The 11,671-nt window shown below is 51.2% G+C and overlaps 1 long non-coding RNA gene across 1 annotated transcript; it reads right to left on the bottom strand.

Annotated features, from left to right (window-relative positions):
- Positions 1 to 10,506: 10,506 nt before the first annotated feature.
- LOC311211249 lies at positions 10,507 to 11,313 on the bottom strand. Its single transcript, XR_014618598.1, has 3 exons — positions 11,235 to 11,313; positions 10,718 to 10,778; positions 10,507 to 10,557 (listed from the first exon to the last, which is right to left on the bottom strand). It is a non-coding gene; the product is annotated as an uncharacterized lncRNA (long non-coding RNA).
- Between the last annotated feature and the right edge of the window lie 358 nt (positions 11,314 to 11,671).

Below are 11,671 nucleotides of genomic sequence, written 5' to 3'. Positions count from 1 at the left end.
GAAATATGATTTTGCTCGACCGATCGCAACTAGTCCTGCTAGTTGCTTACAATCGACTCCCCATTTTTCTAAAAAGCACTGTAATGAATCTAGGGCTACTTCGTCCTTCATTTTCCTATGATTTTTTTGCCGGCACTAATTTCCTATGATTTCAGCCTGCACTATGGCAACCTGCACTATGGCAATAAGCACGCTCTCACTAACACAGTACATAGCACACTCGCACACACACAGCACAATTGCACACCCAGAGGCCTCTGGCACATCTCACTCTCAATCATACCACAACCTCAATCATACCACAAGAATATAATTTAGAATGATAAGCAAACAATACGTGCGGCCAATATAATTTAGAATCATAACCAAACAAACAAGCATTGTCTCTCATTGTGTTCCTCGTGAAGTGACTTGCAACACTTGGTTTTAAAACCTTACCCTTACACAAATACTTTCAACACAAAATACCTGGACATTTAAGAATAACACATACAATTATTAACACTCCAGTTAGTATCCCTCCAGCAGCTGAAAACATACTGTTTGTCTGCAGCTTCAGGAGATCTTTGCTCCTGTGGTGAGCAGCTGAGAGTGGAGTCCCCTCCGAGCAAAAACGCTCAGGGTGCACCTAGGGGCGTCCACGCCGCAGCCGATCCCCGCAGCCGAGCAGTGTCTCCTCAAGTCTGCCAGTGGTCATTTGGCAGTGTAATCTGCATCTCTGCACTCCTGCCCCGCAATAGAGCTAAGTCGTCATTACTAACCCATAGAATGTGGCAACCCCACAGAATCTTATCCAGAAACATAGTTATAACACCAATCTGGGGACGAATAGTCTTTTTTGCATTGCAAGATAAACCTCTTATAAAATGAATGCCAGAGAGAAGCAGCACAGCCGCCGCTGCTTCCATGGTTACGTCAGACAGTCTGCAGGGTCCTGATGTCCACCCCTCTGCTCTGTGCCGACTCACCACACAGTGAGGGTCGGCTGCCGTTGTCCACTGATGCCTCTGGTCTACTGTAGCAACACGATCTCGGATGTCCCGCATCGCACCGCGATTACTTCAATTTCCCGTGTCCCTCCGCAATTCCTTTTTCCGCGTCCCTCCGCAATTCCTTTTTACAGTCTATACCCTGCGTGCTCCGCTTTTCTAAAAAGCACTTGAGCAGATCATACGTCGCTTGTCTCTCCATACCTTTGTTTACGTCAGCACTGTTGCAGCCTTTGCAAGACCTCGGCGACGCGTGGCCGGCGGGACCCTCTATAGGTGCTCCCGGGTGCGAGGATTTAGCATTTTCATCCCTTCCACCTCCTGAGCTGCATTGCAGGACCTGTTTCCTTCCCTTATTCCGTCGATCCGTGGCTCGCAGGTTCACCACCAGCGGGGTCCGTGTTCGGGCGCCATTTGTTGTCGACGGAAGGAAGACAGGGATACTCAATATGAGTGATATGATCAGCAAGCTTCGATTTATTGGATAGCTCAGACGCCTTTTATTCCTTAACATATAATTAGCTCATACATATTACAAAAGTTAAGCTCATGATTGGTCCCCCTACGTCCTTATCTTATCAGCTTCTTCCTCATCCTTTCGACTGAAATAACACAGTCGGTACTTTCCCAAACTGCAAACGAATATTGTGTCCTTGTGTCTGATTGGCTCAGACAAGTTGTGTGCAATGTTTGTCCAAATCGTGAAGATTCAGCTGTTTTATGTCTATGTGACCTATCTCAGTTAACCATCCCTCTACACCAGAGCTAATACCCACCTCCTGCACAACGCTCGCTACTACTAATGCAACATACAGTTGTGCAATACCTCTCTGTTCCCAACTCCTTTATCTCACCTGCTCAGTAGCTCCACCTGAGAAATGTGCCCGGGCGGCGCCGCGCCGAAATGTGCCCGGGCGGCGCCGCGCCGAAATGTGCCCGGGCGGCGCCGCGCCGAAATGTGCCCGGGCGGCGCCGCGCCGAAATGTGCCCGGGCGGCGCCGCGCCGAAATGTGCCCGGGCGGCGCCGCGCCGAAATGTGCCCGGGCGGCGCCGCGCCGAAATGTGCCCGGGCGGCGCCGCGCCGAAATGTGCCCGGGCGGCGCCGCGCCGAAATGTGCCCGGGCGGCGCCGCGCCGAAATGTGCCCGGGCGGCGCCGCGCCGAAATGTGCCCGGGCGGCGCCGCGCCGAAATGTGCCCGGGCGGCGCCGCGCCGAAATGTGCCCGGGCGGCGCCGCGCCGAAATGTGCCCGGGCGGCGCCGCGCCGAAATGTGCCCGGGCGGCGCCGCGCCGAAATGTGCCCGGGCGGCGCCGCGCCGAAATGTGCCCGGGCGGCGCCGCGCCGAAATGTGCCCGGGCGGCGCCGCGCCGAAATGTGCCCGGGCGGCGCCGCGCCGAAATGTGCCCGGGCGGCGCCGCGCCGAAATGTGCCCGGGCGGCGCCGCGCCGAAATGTGCCCGGGCGGCGCCGCGCCGAAATGTGCCCGGGCGGCGCCGCGCCGAAATGTGCCCGGGCGGCGCCGCGCCGAAATGTGCCCGGGCGGCGCCGCGCCGAAATGTGCCCGGGCGGCGCCGCGCCGAAATGTGCCCGGGCGGCGCCGCGCCGAAATGTGCCCGGGCGGCGCCGCGCCGAAATGTGCCCGGGCGGCGCCGCGCCGAAATGTGCCCGGGCGGCGCCGCGCCGAAATGTGCCCGGGCGGCGCCGCGCCGAAATGTGCCCGGGCGGCGCCGCGCCGAAATGTGCCCGGGCGGCGCCGCGCCGAAATGTGCCCGGGCGGCGCCGCGCCGAAATGTGCCCGGGCGGCGCCGCGCCGAAATGTGCCCGGGCGGCGCCGCGCCGAAATGTGCCCGGGCGGCGCCGCGCCGAAATGTGCCCGGGCGGCGCCGCGCCGAAATGTGCCCGGGCGGCGCCGCGCCGAAATGTGCCCGGGCGGCGCCGCGCCGAAATGTGCCCGGGCGGCGCCGCGCCGAAATGTGCCCGGGCGGCGCCGCGCCGAAATGTGCCCGGGCGGCGCCGCGCCGAAATGTGCCCGGGCGGCGCCGCGCCGAAATGTGCCCGGGCGGCGCCGCGCCGAAATGTGCCCAAACAGACTTATTCTTCAGTGATGAAGAAGGTGACCCTGCTCACTCTCTAGGCACTACTGCACTTATGCGGTCAAGAAACCGTACCCCACGGTTTCCCAAAAACAACGTACCTGGCAACCCCTCATAAACATACCTCAAATATGTGAATTCCACGCACATAAAGCCTAGAAGGCTTTATGGTCTAAAGACTCGACAGACAGCAAACACACAGGCAAAAGCTCCAGAAATATAACAAACCGCCCCTAACCCTGAGAAAGACCACTGCTTATATGCCCAATGCTGCCATTTTCAGATACATGCTCACACAGGGAGCTTCCATGATACATTTCTCCTAAACCACGCTCCATCACTTTGCCACCAAGGTTGTGACTTTGATAAGATTTGACATAAAGGCAAAGTCTCAAAAAAAGCCCCGTAATTCTGCAAAAATCATAAGGGACCCAGAACCACAAAGCAAACACACAAAATAACATCACCATACTATCCGTAACACTGATATAACAATTACTCACCTGAGCAAGAGCTGCATGCAATACAGGCACCTACTACTAGATTGCTTTACAATGACAGATCCTGCCAGTTGCCACCTCAAAAAGACATTCATACCGGTTTCTACTTGAAAATGCATCAGTCCATAGACTCTGACCCACCTAAAGAACCCTGCAACTGACTGAAGGAAAAACAAAGCACTTACCCCAAAGAGCAGCCCAGGCAGAAGGAGCTCTCTGTTGGTATACCTGCAACTCAGTTACTATTAGGTCCAACCTGGAACCTGAAGCCAATCACCTGGGAAAGTGCAGGGGGAAAGCACAAAAAAAGCAGAAAGAGGAGGAGCAGCAGCTGTGGTTTTATTAACTTACTTATAATGCTTAGCTCAACAGCATGCAGAGGGCAGACAGGAGAACTGGGGTGTTTCTAGAAGCAACAATCCCCATGCTTTCGCTGCAGCTTTGAATGTTGGAAGGACATTACCACCAAGCAAGTAACTGAAGCTTTTCCTGCTGGAATTAACTCAAACTTTTATTTATGTAGAAAGAAAAATCTAGGAGCAGAATAGATTACACGCCAAAAAAAAAAAGTCAATTCCATTCCACTCACAGGAAAAATCACTTACATCAGCAGGCTATCTGAGAACTAAAAGGCTATGCTGATGGGTCAAAACACACTACAGGACACTGGGGCCGGGACCTCCGCTGCACCCACTTAAAACCCATCCCTACACTCACCAAGGTGCAACCCCAACCCAAACACAGACGCAGCATTTCAGCCTCAACACAGTTTTGGGAACTGATAGAAAGGACGCCTCATCCTCAGGGAGGCATGCTCAAGCTACACAGGACAGGGCTTCGGGCAACTCTTTGCCTACCAAAGACGACCGCCATCAGCACCTGCTTTGTTCAGATTCTAAAGACTAACATCACAGCCCACATTGCCTGGGATACCTGATAAACAGAAGAGAAAGCGACCATACCATTTTCTAGCCATCCCTGCACATGTCACTCCTCGATGATCTGCAACTTCTTCTCAAATCCTCAACTGCTTCTGTGGAGAGCCTGCCATGGCACCTGCAAAGCAAGATGGATACCCTTCGCAGTCACCTTGTGCTACTTGGCAGTTCTGCTCCAATCCAGCTCACAAACAGCCCGCCCTTCTCGTGCTGCTCTTCAGAGTGCAGCTTGGCCCCACTCAGCCTGTGCGACACACCTGTGAAAGAAAAAGAAAAGCATAGGCTGAAGCAGCATCCAAAGACACAGCACAGCTAGGACAGTTACTCTCATCTGCTCCCTTACCTCTGCTCCCTCACCTGCCCTCGAGGCAGGTGCTTCCATCTGCTCTCTTAGGCCAGCTACAACACCCCTGAAATATAAACAGGATTTTTACTGTATTTTGTGCAGTTAAGTAACTGCAGTGACAACTGCACCCCTAAAGTGCCTGCTACATCTGTTCATCGCTCACCTTGCCAAAAGCAGCTCTGGTCAAGTCCTGTGTTGTGCACTGTTTCACCTTAAACAAATGAGAACAGTCACAAGATAACGATTCAGCTACCAGCAGTAGTACCCATCCCTCAACAACACAAGGAACCCCATTTACAATATTATAATTTCTAAACAGCAGCCCCCTTGCCTCAGCACCTCAGAAGTAGACCAAGCCAGTCACCGAGCTGCCTACGGAGCGCTGAACAGTTCCAGAAGGAGCTCTTTCCTGCGACAGGTTCCTCCAAAGGTTTACACTCTACTGGGGACAGGAGAGAAATAAAAATAAAACTTTCAAAAACCCCATATCTGTAAGCTTTCAAGATTCGACAGACCTCCTCAAGCGCACCATTCAAGCACTATGCAAACAGCTGCTCACAAGCAGATATACTCTCCCCCCCCAACATGTGACAAACAACACTGAGATGACTGTGCCTGCTGCCCTTCAGTACGTGCCCAGAGGCAGACCGGATGTCTTTGCCAAAACAGTCCAGACAATGTATTAGCACACCCATGCACTACCACGTTAGCTGTCATCACTAACTGCCAGGCAGGACAGCTCCAGACCAAACACATACACACACAGCCACGCCACAAACACTACAAACAAAGCACACAACACAAGGCGCAAGAAAAAGTGAGCCCCAGAGGGAAGCCCTATGGCAACAGCAAGTCAGAACAGGTGCTCTGCACCAGACCCTAGAGGAGACTCAAATGTCACGACATGAAACTGCAAGCAACTGCCAGAACTGGGATGATGGAGGCCTAAAAAGCCTGCCTTCAAGACAACAGACCAGAAGGATGGGGACTGAAAACCCCATAAGACGACACTTAGGAAATCAATTCCCAAGCAAGAGCTCCTGATGCGGCCCCGATGTCTTCTGCAAGAGTGAGGATGGAAACAGACGCCATCTCAAACCGAATATGATGCACAAGACCTGAAACAGATCTGCACTTCAAGCAGCAACTGCAAGACAAGTGCTTGCGTCAGCCCTACGATGATGAAACAAGCATTTAGGAACTTTGGTGTGGCTACCAAGTTGCCCATCTAATCTGTCCAGTGGAAGAAGGAAATGTGGATATCAAGACCTGAGGAGCATGAAATATATGTTGATCATATCAAGAAACGTTTGATACAAACAAGTATTACACACACAGAAGGGATTCCTTTAAGCTCCCACTGCAAGACGAGAGGTGCTCAGCTCCCAGTTGAACATCAGCAATATTCCAATGATGTCAAGTGTTCAGTACCCTCAGGATGACTTAGCCAGGGCCTGCCGAGCACCAAGAGCAACAGCACAGTACAGCACAGACAACACAGAACACAGATGACAAGCTGGGACTGCCCTGCCTGCTATGTGTTCACACTGTACGTGACAGAACTCGCCACACATAATCTCTCTGCCTGACCTGATCAATCCTGAAAGGCCCCATCCAAAGCAATGACTTAAAAGCACAGACCCTTGCCCTATGGGTGCATTCACAACCCCAACTCAAACATAGCACTTGCCCCTCCCCCCAACTTAGCTTGGGAATGCTGGGAGGCAGGTTCCATGCTCACCAAGGAACACAAAGGCTAGCCAGGACATTGCTTCAGGCACAAGGCTCCTCTTCACCAGCAGAAATAAAGTGCCATCACGCACCAGCACACCAGCCAAATTTCTTCCAGTGAAACACCCTGCTCAGAAACAAGTAGTCAACTGACCTGCTCCGCTACTGAAATCAGATAGACACCCTCTAGAAAACTCCCCATCTCCCCCTGCCAAACGCTCCCCAACACACAGTATTTGCCCCTGGACTTAATTCTCAGGGCTCAGAAACCATCCTCAGTGTGGACCACAGAGGCCAGCTAGGATGTTCCCAGTACCTTCTTCGTCCCTGAAAGAGAGGAGTCACCCAGAAGTGCATCAAGAGACTTCTACACCAAAAACAATACCTGTTTTCCAACTTTTCTCCACTCACCTTCCCAATCCAGGCTTAGCACTTCCATTCAGTGTGCCGAACCAAGGTCATGGAGCTTAGACAGGGAGAAAGAACAGACAAACATGACAATCCACAAAACAGTCTATACCCACTCCTTTCCTCCCCTGCTGCAACAGCCAAGAAGCCCCAGAGCCACGTGCTCCAACCCAGTACCACCGCTTCGCTCACCTAACATCCCAAGGAGATGCATCATGCTCCCAGCTCCTCTTGTGCTCCGAGCATCTCCAGCATTTCAGGAACGGGAACCGCTGACGTCTGGCACGTGTCAGAAACGTGCCAGGAGACGTACTCTGCTGTCGCAAGGCACTTGCAAAGCCGGCCCGACAGCTGAAGCAGACTCACACAGTCCACCGACCAACTTGGGGCCCCCACTGCTGTCCACTCACCCTCATGCTTCGTTCAAGTTTCCGTGCCTATGCCCTGAGCTACAAGAAACAAAGAGAGAAGGTCACAACCACGATGGATACTCAAACAGTGCAGCTCCTTGCGGAGGACTCAAACACAGAGACCAGAGCCAGACAAAAAAAAAACAAAAACTGAAGTCCACAAATGCCACAAGACCATGAATGCATAGCAGCCCCGGCAGGGGTAATGACAGACATACCCTTTGCAGATGAAAAAGGTGACCCTGCTCAGTCTCTTGGTAATGCTGCACCTACGTGGTCAAGCCTTTTCTAGCATGTAATCAAGCTGGTTTTAGTCCTCTGGAGAGTTACACAGCTGGGTTGATTCATCTAGAGATTAAAATATAGATCAAACACAGGAGCGTAAGCCACCATCCCAAAAACAGTGAGCCAGCAGCCTTTACTAAATATCCCTCTATGAAGTGAATTCCAAGCACTTAGAATTCCAGAAATCCATAGACTCCAGCCTGCCTAGAGAACCCGGCAACCGACTGAAGGAAAAACAAAGCACTTACCCCAAAGAGCAGCCCAGGCAGAATGAACTCTGATGGCATACCTGAGCTCATATACCTTTTGGTCCCACCCAGCACCCAAACCCAATCACCTGGGAAGGGGAGGGGCAAAGCACATGAAAGCAGAAAGAGGAGGAGCAGCAGCTATGGTTTATTTACTTATTTATAAGGCTTAGCTCAACAGCATGCAGAGTGCAAACAAGACAACTGGGGTGTTTCTAGAAGCAACAGTCCCCATGCTTTTGCTGCAGCTTTGAATATTAAAAGGACAATACGACCCAACAAGTAACTGGAACTTTCTTACCTGGAATTAGCTCAAACTTTTCTTCACATTGAAAGAAAAATCTAGGAGCAGAACAGATTATACACCAACAAAATTGATTCCGTTCCAAGCCAGTCACCAAGTTGCCTACCGAGTGCTGAACAGTTCCAGAAGGAGTTCTTTCCTGTGACAGGTTCCTCCAAAGGTTTTACACTCTACTGGGGACAGGAAAGAAATAAGAATAAACATTTCAAAACCCCATATCTGTAACCTTTCAAGATTCCACAGACCTCCTCAAGCACACCATTCAAGCACTATGCAAACAGCTGCTCACAAACAGATATACTCTCCCAAATCCACATCTGCCAAACACCAGAGATGACTGTGCCAGCTGCCCTTCGGTACATGCCCAGAGGCAGACCAGATGTCTTCGCAAAAACAGTCCAGACAATGTATTAGTATACCCATGCACTGCCACAGTAATCACTAACTGCCAGGCAGGACAGATCCAGACCAAACACATACACACACAGCCACGCCACAAACACTACAAACAAAACACACAACACAAGGCGCAAGAAAAAGTGACCCGCCGGAGGGAAGCCCTATGGCAACAGCAAGTCAGAACAGGTGCTCTGCACCAGACCCTAGAGGAGACTCAAATGTCACGACATGAAACTGCAAGCAACTGCCAGAACTGGGATGATGGAGGCCTAAAAAGCCTGCCTTCAAGACAACAGACCAGAAGGATGGGGACTGAAAACCCCATAAGACAATGCTTAGGAATTCAATTCCCAAGCAGGAGCTCCTGATGCGGCCCAGATGACTTCTGCAAGAGTGAGGATGGAAACAGACGCGATCTCAAACTGAATACGATGCACGAGACCTGAAACAGAACTGCATTTCAAGCAGCGACTGCAAGACAATAAGTGCTCGGATCAGAGCCACGATGACAAAACAAGCACTGAGGCCCTTCAGCACCGCTACCAAGTCCCCTGTCTGGTCAGTCCAGTGTAAAAAGCTAGAAGGATATCAAGACCCGAGAAGCACAGAACAGACGCTGCAGAAGCAACACTACAAGACAGACGAACATAAAGAAACTGTCCTGCCTGGCGCACGCACTCACTCTACAAAATAATCCCGCTGCTTCTATTAGCCTGGCGACCCAGCCACAAGCAGCCTGAACGTGACCCAGCCTGAACCACCCTCTCCGTGGCACCAAGTCTAGTCAGCCAGCAGGCACCATGCTCCTCTGGCTCCCAGCTCCCATTAGCCACCCCAGATATGCAAATACCAGGTGCCCCCCAACTTAGCTCTCAGGTTGCTGCATGGTAAATTCCCTCCGCCTCAAGAAATGCACAGGCACTGGTCGTCATCTTAGTCAATTGCCAGGCTCATCATCAGCTGCAAAAACAGAGTACCAGCATTCACTAGCATGCCGGTCATGATGCCCACCTTCTCCACAATGCTGACTACTGCTGATGCAACATACAACTATGCTCACCTGTTCCTCTCCAAATCCAAGCTCCAACACTGCAACCAGTATCATCCACACCACCTGGGAAAACAAAGGGATTAAATGATTGTTGCGTTCACAAGAAGTCAGCCAATGGTGTTTTTTTTTTTTGTTATTGTTGTTTTTCTGTGTGTGTGTTTCCCGTATTTATTTATTTTTTAGTCTGCTTTAGCTCAACAGCATGCAGAGTGCAGACAAGACAACTGGGGTGTTTCTAGAAGCAACAATCCCTATGCTTTTGCTGCAGCTTTGAATATTAAAAGGACAATACGACCCAGCAAGTAACTGGAACTTTCTTACCTGGAATTAGCTCAAACTTTTCTTCACATTGAAAGGAAAATCTAGGAGCAGAACAGATTATACACCAACAAAATTGATTCCATTTCATCCCCAGAAAAAAAATCACATACTCTCATCCCCTCCTGTACCTCAGCCGTTTGCCTACCCCACGTGGCACACGCTTCCATCTGTTCTCTTTACTCACTTATAGCACCTCTAAAAGACAAACTGGAATTTTACTCTATTGGCTGTAGGAAAATAACTGCAGTGACAACCGCGCCCTAAAAACAACAGTTAGCTCTGCTCATCACGCACCAGAGTCACTGCAGAGGCAGCTCGGGTCAAGACGTCCTGCACTGCGCACTGCGTTTCACCCTGAACAAAGGAAAAACACAGGCAGAAGATAAACATTCAGCTGACAGCAGTAGCACCCATCCCTCAACAACAAAAGGGACCCCATCTTTAGTTTTATCCTTTCAAAACAGCAGGCCACTTGCCTCTGTACCTGCAAATTAGGTCCAAGCTTTAAAGGAGCGGCCAGCATCACCCACGCCACCTGGGAACACAAAAGGACACAATGACCACTGTGCTTGCAAGCAGCCACCTGCCACACTGCTCCTCTATCCCACACAGCCTCACCTCGGACCCTCACAGGGAAACACCTGAGCGTCTTCCCTTCGCTTCGGATAAGGGATGACCAGGCTGACAACACTCACCTTCCCTCAGTGCTTCGTGACATGAGGATTTCCCTTCCCTGTTCACGACTGCACAAAGCACCTGTAGAGACGAGAGAAAAGCACACTCTGAGGCACCTCACAACCACAGCGTACCTGCTGCAATACCTCTCTCTTCCCAGTTCCTTTACTTCAGTTGCTCAACAGCTCTAACTCAGATTCTTCACTCACAGTGCCACAGCAAATTCTGCCCGGGCCACACAACATACGCTACACAAGCTACATTGCTTAGGACACACAAGCTGGAACGTTCCCGCCCAACAATCAGTCGCATCGCACAGGATGGATGCCGCATACTCCTAGAAACCAAGCCTACCAGTCCTGAGCAGCTCCCAACCTCCACCTGCCTACCACGTTCAGCACACTAACTGTTTACCCCTCAGAAAACCAGAAACTTAGAACATACACACACACAAACAAACCAAAAAAAACACAACTCCACAAACGCCAAAAAGACATGCACACACAGCAACCCCGGCAGGAGTAATCACAGACTTACCCTTTGCAGATGAAAAAGGTGACTCTGATACAACCCTGCTCAGTCTCTTGGTAATGCTGCATCTATGCTGCCAAGCCACATGTAGCATGTAATCGAGCTGGTGTAACTCTCCAGGGGACAACAACAAGTGGTTTTAAACATGTAGAGATTAAAATATATCTCAAAAACAGGAGAATATGCGGCCATCCTAAAAAAAAGCGAGCCAGCAGCCTCTACTAAATATCCCTCTAATTCAAGCACTTAGAGATCTAGAATTCCAACCACTTAGAAATCCAGAAATCCATAGACTTCAGCCTGCCTAAACAACCCTGCAACTGACTGACAGAAAAACAAAGCACTGTCCCCAAAGAGCAGCCCAGGCAGAAGGAGCACTCTGATGCCATGCCTGGGGCTCATATACCTTTTGACCCCACCCAGCACCCAAACCAAATCACCTG

The sequence above is a fragment of the Netta rufina genome (assembly GCF_964035555.1).
Source record: "Netta rufina genome assembly, chromosome: 7".
In the NCBI taxonomy this organism is placed as follows: Eukaryota; Metazoa; Chordata; class Aves; order Anseriformes; family Anatidae; genus Netta; species Netta rufina.
This window is presented reverse-complemented; position numbering and strand designations above follow the sequence as displayed.